At 38.2% G+C, this 15849-nt stretch overlaps 1 pseudogene; it reads left to right on the top strand.

Moving 5' to 3' along the window:
• Positions 1–15610, top strand: part of LOC143386086 (rho guanine nucleotide exchange factor 28-like) — a 137421-nt pseudogene extending 121811 nt beyond the window's left edge.
• The last annotated feature ends 239 nt before the right edge of the window (positions 15611–15849 follow it).

Raw genomic sequence — 15849 nt, 5'->3', positions numbered from 1 at the left:
AAAAACCCTATTTATATTTGCATGATAAACAATTTCTCGAAGAGACAGAAGAACAGGGAATAAGAGGTGATAGGGAAGTGGAATGAAAATGTAATATATTTTCTTAAGAGGGCAGTCAGGGCCAGATAACATTGTTGAAATGCCTCCAGACCTTTCACAGTACTATAAATGAAAGTAGCAGAATATCAGCTGCTGGCCAGGGTCTCAGCTGGGGTGTGGGGGCAGTGATGGAGGGAGAAGGGCTGGTGGAGGCAGGCCCCTGGTGTGCTGGGTGGTTGGGAGCACAGTCTGTGTGCTGGAGTCAAGGTCTAGTCAGAGTGTCCAGTGCCTTTCATACTGTACTATTGAATCTTTGGATGAGTGATCACAGAGACCACTACTGAGAATCCAGTCCCTGTGGTTCACAGTATTCAGGCCAACAATATTTGCCCATAATGTTCTGGGCTGGTGAATTTAACCATTACTTTAACCATCAGCTGTGCGATTATTTCATCCATAGGCCCTAAGGTCAGCTGTTTCAGGCAACACCTTAAAAGATGGTTTGCTTTCTTGTCTGATCCAATACTGTGTATGAGCCCAGCTCAGATCAGCAGATGTAAATTTCAGGAATATTAAGGAACATTCAGGAACATAAAGGCTGATGCAAAAAATTGTATGTAAACAAAATTTGTGAATGTGTTTAGAAATCACCTAGTCTGGAATTTTCATCATTTTTTTATTGTTTGTTTTTTTGTTTTGTTTTGTTTTTGTTTTTTCACCAATCCAGCCTCACCAGTCACTTTATACTCACTCTGCTCTGATTTTGGTTAGTTTGAATTACTCTACCACCAATAACCATATGGCACATCGTTATTTCATTCACTAAGGATTTATATGGAGAAACATCCTTTAATATGACAACCCACTGACATGATTCTGTTTATCTCCATTTAAGAGGGGAAACTAGGATGCATAATGGTTAAGCAGCTTGTCCTAGATCACATTGTTAGGAAATGGGAGAAATGGGAATTGAACCCAGGAAGACTGGCTCATGCTCTCAATGATTGCATTATAAATTGTTAATTTCTAGAGAACCAGATTGAGTTGCACTTTCATCTTAAGTTGCAGTAGATATAAAATTAATCCTTTTGTAATGACTGGCAGAATGTTCATGATTAAGGGCCAGATTTTTATTTTTGTTTATTTCCTTTCTCTCCCTTTGTTTTTAATATTTCCATTTGGAAACAATTTCTAAGTGCTTTGGATTGCCGTGGCCTACTTTTACATGGAGCTTGAACATCTTTAGATATAATTAATATCCTTTAGTTTCCCTCTTTCCTCATAAGGCACCCCTTCTTAAGAATACTTTGTTTCCTAATGTTTAATAATAATCCCATATTATTGGCAAACATTTTTAAGGTGGCACTTTCAAGTTTACTTTGTAATTTTGGAAGTTATTCCATGGACAAAATTCTTGGATGTTTACATATTAAATTCAAATCCGTATTTGACTTTCTTCATAATAGAAGAGATGGTTGGTTTAAAAACTTTTTCTGCTCTCTTCTGAGGGACAGCAGCCAAAACCATACACACACACACACACACACACACACACACACACACACACACATTAAGCAATGAAGTCTCTGTGGGGCGATTGCTATGTATTTGGCCCTGTGAGATTCTCAACTACATTACCCCTAAAAGAAAAAAAAATGCTATTGTGACTTTTTTCCTTCTAACTTGAAAATTCTAGAACAACATATTTAATGCATCTATTAGTTTAAATTATTTTTCTTTTTTGTTAATCAATGAAGAAAACATTTTATGAAATCAAAAATCTTCATAGTATTCTCCTTCAATTATATTTCTATCTGTATCTCCATACTATATTTTCAAGGTACCTAAACAATTCTTCGGCAGTTAAACATAATATTGTAATACATATGATAAAATTTAAATCAAGACTCACATTTTATATGGTAATCCTGTAGTACTGAAAAAAAGTAACTTTATTAAATTTGAATTTCCAAATGGTGTTCTTTTACTACATATTAGATTTTGGTACCCAGCAAAATGTTTTCAAAATTTAAAGCATCATCTTCAGATTATTTCATTTTAGCAATGTTGTTTTTGTAAAAAATAGACAGCTGTGTTAAATTTTCAGTAACAAGTTTTTTTTACATAGAAAATTTCTAAATGAAAAGCTATGCTATACTTAGTATTTAAGCAACAGTCTTCAAAAAATGAGAATATGGTAATTTCCAGTGTTTTAAAAATATTCCATAACTCAGATATTGGCACCTTATTTATGTAATCTGTATGGAGAGAAGCTTTACAAAGACCCAGGCAATCTCCCATGAAACTGAAATTGGCATTAGATATCATAAACTTGAAGGACAAAGGTGCATTTGAGGAAGGAGTTATATAAGTTTTCTAGGGCTGCCATAACAAACTACCTCAGACCCAGTGGCTTAAACAACAGAAATGTATTCCCTCACAGTTGGGGAGACTAGAAATCTAAGATCAAGGTGGTGCAGGGAGGGCTGTTTTTTTCTGAGCCCCTCTCCCCTTGGCTTGTAGATAGCTCTTCTCCCTGTGTCTCCACATGGCCTTCCCTCTGTGCCTGTCTGTATCTTGATTCAGTCTTCTTACACCCTCATATAGCATCAGGGCCTGTGCTAATTACCTCATTTAACTCATTTTCCTCTTTAAAGGCTCTGTCCCCTAATATATTTGGAGATACTTCAATATGTGAACTTTTAATGGACACAATTCAGCCCTTAATGGTATAAAAGGCTTATTTTAAACGTTACAAAAGCCTGATTTTTTAATGCACAAAGTTGAACTATAGTTTACCTGCATTGTTATTTTTTTTACTTAATTAGGGTAGTGATTTGAATTTAGTTTTTAAAAAATTGCTTAATGACAAGATTATGATAAATGTCTTTATATACATTTATAGATAGAGTGATTAAATCTATATCAACACAGAAATTAGGGCAGAAAAATATATTCTACAGGTTTATTTTCTACTTATTTATCCTAAACCAGAAATTCATGTTTGCTAGCTGAGGCCTTAAGGGATAAGAGACTTTGGAAATTTTGAGCTCTCTCAAAACACATTGAGTGTGTTTGGATTACTTAAATGAAACCAAAACTGAAGGGTTGGGAACATTCATTATGACATTGAATATATCTATATGAGTTTGAAGCAGTCAAAATTGAGAAACCATTGAACTACTCTTTCTTCTAGAATCTTGACTATCACTTTAGATAATAAGTAACAGAAATCATAGTACTGCTTGCTTTTGGGAAATCTACATCATGATAGAAATATAAGGAATTGGATACAAAGGCTTAGTTTTCATCTTCCTCATTGACAAATGTAGCTGATTGACTTTAGCCTTTTGAAGATTTTATACCAGGAAAAGGAAACATGACCTTTGCCTCATAAAGCCTGGTGAGCTTCAAGTGTTAATTGGTAGTTTCTGATGGCGTATACTCTGGGGGACAGGTTGGCCCTGTAAGCCAACTGGGCCAGGGCCATCCGCCTTAGCACATGGAGCTCAGTAAACAGCAGGAGAGCAAAACCAGCAGGTGAGTGGACTGAGGGGCAGCCAGCCAATCCCTTGGCTGCCTGTTCATCCTATCCAGCTGCCAAAGTGGGCGTCCAGTTAGTAAGAATGGTTCTAGAGGAGCTGGGGTTGTAGCTCAGTAGTAAAACGCTTGCCTAGCATGTGTGAGGCACTGGGTTCAAATCTTAGCACCACATATAAATAAGTGAACAAAATAAAGGCCCATTAATGTCTTAAAAACATATTAACAACAACAAGAAAAGAATGGTTCTAGAAGTTAGGCCTGGCTCTGGGTCATCCTTAGCTTAAAAGTGAAACACACACACACATACACACACACACACACACACACACACACACACAGACACACGTACACATACACACACATATACACAGCCTCTGGACCACATATTTGACCTCTCTAGAATGAGGTGAGTTTAGTCTCAAGGTGATTACTCACATTTTTTTTCTGTTTCCTGGGAGATTTTATTTTCTCCTTTTTTTAAAAAAATATATTCTTTTATCATTTTTTTTTAGTTGTCAATGGACCTTTATTTTATTTATTTATATGTGGTGCTGAGAATCAAACCCAGGACCTCCCATGTGTTAGGCAGACACTCTATCACTGAGTCACAACCCCAGCCCTTTTTTTCTCCTGAACATCCTGCTGTTCTGTCAATTAAAAAAAAATCACTACCATAATTTTAATTTTTTTTTAGAGAGAGAGAGAATTTTATTTTTTTACTTTTTGGTGAACACAACATCTTTGTTTGTATGTGGTGCTGAGGATCGAACCCGGGGCCGCACGCATGCCAGGAGAGCATGCTACTGCTTGAGCCACATCCCCAGTCCTGTAATTTTAATTTCTAAGACATTTTCCTTATTTCTTAGGGGTCAGTATTTTACAGAATCTTGTTTTGGCTGAAAGTTCTCTTAAATATTTCTTTGAAGATAATAATTATGATTTGAGGAAATTTTCTTTTGCTTTCCACATTCTTGAGTTGTGTTTTTGACTTTTCTAGTTGGATTTGTCTGTGTTTATTTTAGGCTTCCTCTGCCATGTTCTATAGTATACGTACCATTTGTATAAGAGATGTGTGCATGTAGAAGAGTGCCTGGAATTTAACAAGTACTCAGTGAATTGTCTTGTCATTTTAAAGGCTTTCCACATGCCTGGATATTTATAGATCACTATGAAGTACCTTAAAAAATAAATGTAAATACTGAGGCTTTACAAGAGAAAATGATGAAATCAAAAACCACATTAGTGTTCTGAGAAATCTAAGAAATTTTTCATTTCAAAATATATAAACCTTCATCTGTTTTGATCAGTTGTGAAAAGTAGCCTGAATAATACATTAGAAATAATGGAGAAATTGCTTAAGTTTGTAAACTACTGACATTTGACATGTAGCATTTTAAGTTGGAGAAAATTCAGGTTTGCCTTTACAGGAGCAGTTCTCACTTGCATCCTGATGTACTTAGTAGCTCAGGAATTACTAATAATTTGTGACCTATTTTATGTGTGGGACCCCCCAATAATTTGAGCAAATATGTGGTTGTGTGCTCTGCTGTGAATGTCATCCAGAGTTGTGGGGAGATTTGAGGTCTTCCACCTAGTTCACATGCCTCAGTAGAGAAATAAGGATATGAAAGTTCACTATATGGTTACCTAAGATCAAACAATAGTAGTAGCTTAGTGGGAGAAGCCTGGTTATGCAGTTCTAGCTTTGTTACATCTCAGTTTGATTCTGCCAAGAGGACAAGGATCAAACAAAATGAGATTTTAAGGTCTTTTCTAAGCATAAGAATTCCACGTTAATGATTCCCTGTGACTCTTACCACAGTAGATAGAATTTTTGAGCCACATATTCACAACTCATTCACTCATTTGACAATATATATTGTTGGAACTAGCTGTACTATTTTATTTCTTAAATGTTACTTTTTTTTTGGTACCAGGGATTGAACCCAAGGGCATTTAGCCACATTCTTAACTCTTTTTATATTATTATTATTATTGTTATTTTTAATTTTGAGACAGGGTCTCCCTAGGTTGCTTGTAGTCTCACTTTGTTGCTGAGGCTGGCTTTGAACCTGTGATGCTCCTGCCTCAGCCTTCCAAGCCACTGAGATTACAGGGGTCACCACTGCACCTGGCTCAAATATTACTTATAAATTTTAAATGAATTCAAACTTTAAAAGCCAAAATCTCAAAACAACGTTATCAATTTATTGCTAAGGGAAAATATACCCAGGATACAAAATAAGTTATTTTTGGAATCACCTAGAAGGTATTATTGTATTTTCTAGACAAGAGCAAGAATTATAACTAAATCAATATCATTTTTATCATAGTTATAATCTCAAATGAACCATATTCATTTTATCCACTATTTGTAGTATCTTTCTACATAGATAGAATCCTTTTGACACACTTGCCAATGACTTGTCATACAGTTGCCTTAAAGTTGATACAAACATGCTCAGCATCAGAAGGAAGCCTCTCATTTATCACCACAGTGTTCCATTTATATCAGATATATAGAAGCTACATTGTTGGAATAGCAGAGAAACCTTTATAATATTGTACTCCAAATGTATGGAAGGCTATTGATTTTAAAATGTTATCATAGAAAATTTCAAACATACTAAAGCAAAATAATTTAGTGAATCCCATCTGCCTACACTGAACTTGACAATTATCAACTTGCAGCCAGTCTTGGGTGGATGTCCTTTTCTATCTCTTTCATATTGAGTTATCTTTAAATGAATCCAGGGAATCTTTTAATTTCACCCCAAAATACTTCAGTGTCTTTCTCTAAAAGTATGACTTGCTTTGTAAACATATCCATAATATTGTTATCATATCTAAAATGATATTGATAATTGCTACTTAAAATCATGCTGTCAGTACTTGTATTCGATTGTTTCACAAATGCCTTTTCCCCTTGGCTTCTTTAAATTAGGATCCACATAATTTCATACATTGTGTTTGGTTGCTGTCTCTTTTAAGACACTTTTAATGTTCTCTTTTCTTTAATCTTATAATTTATGTGCAGAAAAAACCACATTATTCATTTGTTGAAAGACCAGGTTGTTTGTTTATTTTTCTAAAAATATTCCCATACTCTGGACTTTTCTGGTTACATTCCCATGGTTTCATTTAATGTATTCTTCTCCTCCTTAGTTCCTATAAACTGGTATTTGGAAACAGAGATTGGATGCAATGCAAGTCTTATTTTTCTGACATGAAAATATCTCCATGGATGGTATTGTATGTTTCCTATTGAATCCTCATATGACACACAATGTCTGTTCCCCTCTTTAAGATGTTAAGATTGATCCCTGGGTTCAGATGTTTCCAGCCTGATCTGTTATAAAGTTTCCCATCAGTTTCTGTCTTAATAGTTTTAGCAGCCATTGATGATTATTGCCTGGGTCTCCTATAGACATTATATATAGGGTTATGAGCTTATAAATTTGGAAAACTTCACCTATTTCCACTTTTCACCTCTAATTTATTCTAGCATCTCAATTATTTACTTTTTTTTCCTCTCTCAGTCTATAATGGACTTATAGTTCTCTATGACCTGGTCTCTAAAGGGTGTTACATGGAACATAATACTATAAGGTACACTATTGAGAAAAGGCTTCTTGAGTGGAGGGTATGCCTCATAGTGTCTGTTTTCTTCCTTTGAGGAATTATAATATACATGAATATACTCAAGTTCTGAGCAATTTGTCAAATAAGAATCTTGACTTACCTGGAGTTTCACCATCCTATATGATCATTGTTTTCTTTTATTATGAATGCTTATTGTTATCCTGCTTAGAAAAACACTTTGAAATGCACCTCAAGGATGAGGTGAAAAATGTTCCCCTCAGGCTTGCTGATTTTGAGGTCATGACTTAACAATGGCACCTTCTTGAGAGAAAGATAAATGTGAGAGCCATCAAAGTTCAGGTGTCAGATTCATGCGTTTCACTGTTTTTTTGTTAATATAATTTCATCTTCATTGTATTGATTGCTTCAATTTCTTTATTTCTTTTCATCTTTACTTATATAACCAATATAGAATATTCCAAATATTTTAATTATGAAGGAAATAAAGTTCAACTGTCACAATCACAACTTTAAAAAATTATAACACAATTTGCTTTTTTGACAAATTTGTATATGCACATACCCCCCCCCACACACACACACACACGCTCCAAAGCGCATTTCAATGATTTTATTTCAGGTGTAATATTGGTACCCAAGGTATAGAAAGGGAAATCATAAAACTAATTTAGATTTTTTTTTTGCTTCAGATATCAAGTCCAGATTGGTTTTCATGCTAGAGGCTCACATCCTGTTTGTGGCTGTCTATGGAAAATTGAGTTGTGCAAAATTAGGGACAGAGGCCAATTTTCCTTTGCTCTGAAGATACCTCAAGCTCTCTACAGTAAAAGTTTTCCACTAGATGGAAAATATTGTTCATTAATGCTCCTCAGAAAAAAACAGTGATTGCCAGTAATGTCATCAGGAAATGATTTTTCAATGTTTCAGAGTGTAAGCATGAATCAATCACTAAATAGGGAATACAACTTATTTTGCAGAGTTGGAACATTAATTATCAAATCATAGGTTTCAGGTACAGTTATTCTAGGAAAGTGTGAATTTTGATTTTAGAAATGTGCACGAGGAATATAGTCATGAGAAGTACAAGTTAGAGCACTTGATTAAAATAAACAAGGGCAGAGCCAAGGCTAGGAAGGAATGGGGTTCTGTTCTGTGACTCCGTTGAAAAGGATGGAATGGGATGGATGAGACATGAGGGGCTTGAGTGGTGTGTTATCAGTGATTTTGATAGTAGACTAAACATGCTTTGGTGCTGCACTTCTGGGCTCTTGGCCATTGGGTACACAGTGGCTAAATTCATACTTTGGCAGTTTTTGTTTATGATGAAAATTACACAGTGATTTTGAGTTGAAATAAAATTTTCACTTAAAAATAAAAATGATCATGATTTTAAATGTGCTTTTATTCAGAAGGCCAAGACTACATTAATTCAACATTTTTACATTATAGACAACACTTTCCTACTTGTCACAAATTTATTCTCTTTTTTTATTGGTTGTTCAAAACATTACAAAGCTCATGACATATCATCTTTCATACATTTGACTCAAGTGGGTTATGAACTCCCATTTTTACCCCAAATACAAATTGCAGAATCACATCAGTTACACATTCACATTTTTACATAATGCCATACTAGTGACTGTTGTATTCTGCTACCTTTCCTATCCTCTACTATCCCCCCTCCCCTCCCCTCCCATCTTCCCTCCCTACCTCCTCTGCTGTTGTTCAATTCCCTCCCTGTTCCCCCCCCTTTCCCCTCACAACCTCTTATATGTAATTTTGTGTAACATTGAGGGTCTCCTTCCATTTCAATACAATTTCCCTTCTCTCTCCCTTTCTCTCCCACCACTCATCTCTGTTTAATGTTAATCTTTTCCTCATGCTTGTTCTTATGACTTTATGTTTAGGTTAGGTGTTATGATGGTATGAGGGTTAGTATATCTTGGCTACTTTAGAAGATTGTTCTACTGAAGGGGGATTCTAACAGGCGATTGGATCAGGGTGTTTGGTAGTAGCTAGGAATTTAGGAGCCCTATAGACAGTCTCAAAACACTCACCTATTTGCATTTAGACAATTACACTTAATGGAAGACGTAATGCTAAGGATGAAAGTTGGGGGTTAGGGGAAGGAAGGTGCTCTTAAAAAGAAAGAAGGAGAGAGAGATAGATAGATTAAAGGAGAATGGAAAGAACAATAAAACTTGAAACAGGTAAGAAAGAAAGAAGAAAAAGGGGAGAAAAGAAAAAAGAGAGAAAAAATTGAAGTCTAAGAGATCCATTTTCTTGTCTTCCAGTAGGCGGAGCTGTCCCTCCGAGCCAAGCTTCTGCCCTCTATGTGCCAACAGCAATCCCTGTAAAGTGGCTCCTGGGAATCTCTCAATCCTGTTAGTCCAGAGCCCTTTCACTTCTCCGGCCCCTCCCCCCCTTCCTCCTGCCAGCCAGCCAGCAGGTCCTGTTCACCGGAGGCGGTTCCCCAAGGATGTGGTTACACTTGCAGCCCCACCGCGTGTCCTATTTCCCAAATGACTGAGCACTCTCTCTGTCATTCATCTAAGCCCCAGTGCTGTGGTGACGTTACCTGGGAACCAACAGTTTAATTTTTCCGGACCCCTTTGGTGGGCACACCCCTGGAAACTGGCGGTTAAGACCTTGGGTGTTGCCGCTGGTGGTAAGGGGAGTTGGGGTTTGGGAATCCTCTCTGCTTCCCCACAGACACGCCCCCGGAGAGATTCCCGAGGTTTCCTGGCTGCTTGTATCTGGAAGGGGTGGGAGTCACACACCTGCTAAAGTGGATTCTGCTGGGAAGGAATTCCGTCGGCCAAACTCTGGTGACGTTACCTCTCTGCTATGGCGGGCCCCAGGCTTCTTGCCAGAGTGTCCAAAGGGAGGGGTGGGACTGGTCTCTCTCTGGTTAGTTTCAGTTCCTAGTTCGCTATTTCATGAAGGCTTGGCTAGAGACCTCTTCCTAGAGTCCCTGCACCGCACCGCTCCTGCTCAGCTGTGCCTCGGAGGCTAGTTGCTGAGTGGCACGGCCCGGTCCACCGCGCAGGCGGGTGGCCGATGGTCGCAGAGTCGCGTGGGCAGCGGCTGGCTGGTCTGGACCTCTGTGCTGCATGGCGGAGATTCACTCGTCTGGGGCAAACTGTCACCTCCAAAAATGCTACTAATTCCCGGCCAGTCTCTCTTCAGTGGAATTTTGCTAGGAGTTTCTTAGCAGGTAGAATCTAAGTGTATCAATGCGTCTCTCTGACCCCGTTATTGAGGAGGTACTGAAAGTGCTGCCTCCCTGCCCGCCACCATGTTGGATCTCCCCAAAATTTATTCTTTATGAAAGTTGCTATGAGGTTTAACAAGAGGAGAGATCGAGTGTAGATTATGAGTGTGGATGTTATTTTCAACTCATTAGTTAGCCTTCCAATTTCTATCCTTTGAGGATTGTGTGTGGGCTTGTCTCAAATATGTTGGGAAAACCAAAGATAGAGGGGTGGAAAAATGTCTGACTGCCACCATAAAAACATTATTTTAAGTACAGCTTCAGGTAATGAATTTGATTGCTCTTCTTCAGTAAAAAAAGGAAGAAAAACACATTTTTTTAACTTCTAGTATGTTACTTGATAAATCAATCTGCCAAAGCACACATGTAAAAATTCACATGCTATGTGACAAGTTTGAGAGGCTTTTGTGATGATTTCAGTTCAATCCTTCATGAGCTGATGTTCATGAATTGCCTAGGGTTTTTTCATTTCACCTTGTGGTTTAGGAGATTTCATTTGCTTCATAGTTTAGGGGCCACTTTATTCATTCTAAATATGACACACAGTTGTATTTCACACATGGAGTCTTAGAATGATCTTTAAAAACAGCCAATTATTGAGTTGGCTCTAAAGAATAATAATGATGAGCTGATGAGAAGGTGACTGATTCTCTTCCCTGTTAGTTAGAATTTCCAATACTGAGTGAGCAAAGTCTTTAAGATGATAAATACAAATGTCAACAAACAGGTTTCCACTAGGGGATAAAGATCAGGAGACTCAGGGAATTGCCCCTGATTATCATTCCTCCATGCATGCATGTCCCTCAGCAGTTTGGGTATTTTTTTGCCCCATGTATCCCCAAGAGAAAGCAGTCATACCAACTAGAATGTAAATAACTGTAATTTAAAAACTGCATCAGAAGAGTAACTAGACCCCACAGTGGTCCTCATAAATATCAGGATGGAAATTTCTTGTGGAGGATGAAATTTTAGTCTGTGAACAGAACCCTCACTATGAAGCAGAAAAATCCCTGAAATAAGATTCCACTTTTTCACTTGCTATAGCCAGGTTTTGGAGGTTTTTATGTGCTTCAGCCTATTTGTCCTTATTTTAAACTTAATAATACTCATCCTGTTTCATTTCCATAGATATGGTTAGGATCAAATTAGTTCTGTTATGTCAAGAGAGACAGTGTTGGTTCTTTGCAGTCTGAAGTTTTGTTTCATTATAATAGTATTCGATTTTTAGTGGACCAAAATTATGATTGTATTAATACTTCTTTGCTAATTAAAAATAAAGCATTCAATTTTTATCTCTTATTAAAAGGCATTTTGATCATACATGGAATTGGATGATTAATTTTATGCCCCCAAGGATCCTGCTTTTGGGATCAGCAATGTTTAAGTTTCACAAATGTTTCTTTCAGCTTGGGGTTCTATGTGATGATAGTATTCTCTAGGGTAAAATGTGTGGAAAAAGGTGGCTGGCCCTGAGAAGCCCACTATTGCTGTGCTGGAGTTCTTTCGGGGTTGAAAGAAAGGAATAAAGCCTGAAATCATGGAATGGTTTCCAATTTCAAAGACAGACTGTCTGACCTTGCCTGTATAGTTCAGGTAGAAACCAAGAAGGGACACAGAGAAGGAAATTGAGTTCCTGTCCAGGTGACGCACAACCACAACAACATCCAGCAATATATCTGAAATTACAACATGGGCCATTTTACCATTGGGCTCAACAAGCTCTTGTTAAAAATGTTTTCTACTATAATTTTGTTCTAATTTGAAAGCATTTTGATTAAATCTCTGCATTCTCTTTCTCTCTCTCTCTCTCTCTCTCTCTCTCTCTCTCTCTCTCTCTTTCACACACACACACACACACACACACACACACACACACACTTTCCCCACCCCACCATTCCTTCTTGTTCCTCTATCTTCCTAAACTCAAGCCTACAATTTAACTTAAGGTAATTCTTCCTATTATGCATTTGGTTCCCTGGCTTGTTCTTTGGACAAGTCTCTTGTAGCAATTGTAAGGGTCCGGTGAAGCGTCGGAGAAAGAGACCACAAGAGACCAGCCTCATGCAATAAGCAGGGGGAAGTTTTATTGAACCAGCATGCTGGGGCTCTGTGCCCACTCAAGAAAGGAGAGCAGCCCAGAGCCCAGAGCAGAGGTCAGGCAGAGCTTAAGTACACTTTTTGGAGAGGGCGGGGGGCTTTGCGTACATCAGAACAAATCATCATGAGGTGCGGGAAAATTGAACAACAACTCTGAGTCATGATTAGTATATTCATTGGCGGGAACAGATTGGATGGGGGTGATTGGTCAGTTCTAAGCGGGGTGAACATTCAAACTGATTGGTTTTGGGGCCTGAATGCCTACATGCCAGGCTACTCAGAGTCCCAAGTTATTAGACAACCAGAGGAGTCAGTGAGAATATTTACTGGGCAGTTCGGGTATTGTCCTAACAGCTACAGGGATTACAGGTTTTGGGGGTAGCAGAGGAAATTAACAATACTTGGTCTTTTACTTTTTAACCCAAGCCCTGCAGTTTAGAAACTTTACAATGTCCAGTATTTTACACTTTAACTCAGGCTCTGTGGCTTAGAATCAGCTTAGAAATTTCACCTTTACACAATTAAAGGGATTTCCTTAGTTCTCAGGCCCATCAGTGTTCAAGACCTTTTGCTACATGTTTCACCTCCAGAAGAAGGAAACTTACACAGATTAAGGGCTTCCAGTGTGCCTGGCATTGTTCAACAGATAAACAAGGATCTCACTGTAATATTTCTTGCCATGGCCAGATTCTTCTTTGAAGAGAAGGCTGTGACTAGAACAGCTTGAGTGTCTGCTCACTCTGCTACATAGAAGTTTTAAGAGTTTTTTTCTTCCTTTGAAGTTGTGTGATATTTACATGAGCAGTTGAACTGGGGCTTTTTGTATTTAGAAGTGGCTTCATTCAATGGCTGGAGAAAAAAAAAATGGAGCGTATGAATGTGTGTCATGGCCACCACAGTCATACTCTGTCTCCTAATGCGTAAAAATGATGGGGAACATTCTAGATCGATATGTTCTGATAGTGAAATCTGTTGGGGATATTTGTGTTTGACTGATTAAATGGACAAGGTTCCTAGTTTTTTAATAACTCTTGTCAGTTTTAAAAGGCTCATGATGTCTTTGCTTTTGTATTTTTTTTCTCTTTTGGTAAGTGACGGTTCAAAATGTAGAACTTTGGGGAGGGCAAGTATTAAACATCCAGGTTCTCTTATCTCAGAAAAGATGCACAAGCCATTTCTGGCACACTGAGAAATGAGAACCCTGAGACTCTGGAGCTGCTTAAGCAAGGTGTCTTCACAGGTCATGGTCCTCTGAATGGAGAGCTAAATAACATCCTAGCTGTGTGATGTCTTGCTTAGAGTTTAGCCTGAGGACAGCTTCTGAAGTCAGAGAGGATCCTGGATAAATGATGGCAGTTAGAAACATCCACTGTAGTTGTTTTTTTTCTGTTGTTATTGAGTTATTGGCATTTGAGGTAAGGATTTGGTATCAGGGGCAGGAGAATCAAGTCATCTCATTTTAGGTGGATTTTTTTCTTCATACCCCATGGGCATGTAAAAGGTCAAGGTCTGAGTCAGGGCCAGGGCTGGCCTAAGTCTTTGAGCATTCTGTGGAGGGCAGCCTTCCTCCCTCCTTTCCTTTCCTTTCCTTTCCTTTCCTTTCCTTTCCTTCAGAGGCACAGTTCAGCTTTTGGCACTGCTTCTGGGGGGTTCTGTGTCTATTTCTGTGGCCCTACTTGGCCTGACCCCATCAGCTCAGCCTCCTATTGGAAATTTGGTAATCAAAGAAATGATGAGTAGCAAAGGCCACCACCTTCCTGAAGATAGATCCTTGTGGGGAGAGTCTGCTGTTCATTTCTGCTAAGCCTTGTGGACTCCTTTACTAGCAACCAAAGATCTGTGTCAGGAGGGTAAAAGTCACAAGCATTTTTTGTCATTAGAATGCTAACAGGCATAATATTCATCCAGATAATAGATGCTTTGAATAAGATGTGGCAAGAATTAGAATGGCCTCTGGTTAATGGCTGACAATGAAGAAGGTGGGCCTCAGGGCAGTTCACCCTCCCTGCCCACCTGGATTTCCATGCCTGATCTACTTTTGGCTCCAACAGAAGCTGGTTATTTGTAATATTGCCTTATGGCTGTGCCTCAGGGAGGGTGGTTAATGGAAGAAGTGCAGTGAAAATGATTGGCAGTAAGTGTCTTCCTTCAAATTAATCATCTCCCTTTTAAACCATACTATTAAAGAGTTTTACCACAAAGCGGGTTCTGAACCCTGATGTTGCTAGGTAAACAGAAATGGGGGGTGGTTCAATCCCAGCCATAGTTGATATTGGCTTGATTTTCTTCAAGAATCTGTCTACTCTTGCTATGTATTCTGTGTAGTGTTAGCAGATCTGTGCAATGATAAGGCCTGAGAATCTCCCTTGTTCCTCAACTTCTTTCTCCCCACACCTTGCCCATACCAGTGAAGTCCCATGTACTTTGTGATTTTAATATTGCGGTCATTCCTTAACTTTGAGGTATTCTGAGGAAAAGTGCTTTGTGGATACAAATATGGTTTACTATGTGTCACTGGACTATATTTATATTTTCAAGTCCTGAACCCATTAATAAAGTGGGGGGGTGTGGCCTTTACTCAGAGATAGCCATGATTTAACAGCTGTGAATAGTAACCTCTTCATTCCCATGATGCTTCCCTAGGAGGATTTTGTAAAAGGTGATTTGTAGCCACAGAGATATTTCTGCACACAATACAATATCTCCTAATGATATTGACAAAAATCATTAGATACCTATTATGTTCCTTTCTGCCTGGGCTCCCCCTTTCTCTCTGTGGCTGACTTGCCTGAGTGCAGTGCTTTCTAATCTTTGAGATCTAGTTTCACATGCTTTGTATCCCAAGCTGGCTGTCCTGTAACCTGTACTGTCTGTCTGTTTCAGATCTGGACATCTCCTGAACTGAGTCCCCAACCCCACAGGACACAAATCCACACTACCATCAGCCACAGACATTTATAGCAGAAGCAAAATTAAATCTACAGATAGTGGCCAGACAAGATGGGGAAGTTAGAAAGAAATGGAGCTGAAGAAAATATTTTTTACCTCTAATTGTGTTTTCATTATTTTTTTCAAAAAAGCAACAGACAAAACCACTGGCATTTCTGATTTATGTGTATGATTGTGCCCAAATTGCTTTATGAATATTTACCATTTCATGCAAGTTGATTTTTTTGCATAAGTCTAATAATTAAGTTATTGAAAACAGTTTTGTTTGTATAATCTTTAACCTACCACACCTACTTTCAACTTTCTGGAGGAGAAATTAACTTGAATAAGCAGAGTATATT

This window comes from Callospermophilus lateralis, assembly GCF_048772815.1.
Source record: "Callospermophilus lateralis isolate mCalLat2 chromosome 17 unlocalized genomic scaffold, mCalLat2.hap1 SUPER_17_unloc_3, whole genome shotgun sequence".
NCBI lineage: Eukaryota > Metazoa > Chordata > Mammalia > Rodentia > Sciuridae > Callospermophilus > Callospermophilus lateralis.
The sequence above is the reverse complement of the archived record's forward strand: the minus strand, read 5'-3'. Positions and strand labels throughout refer to the sequence as shown.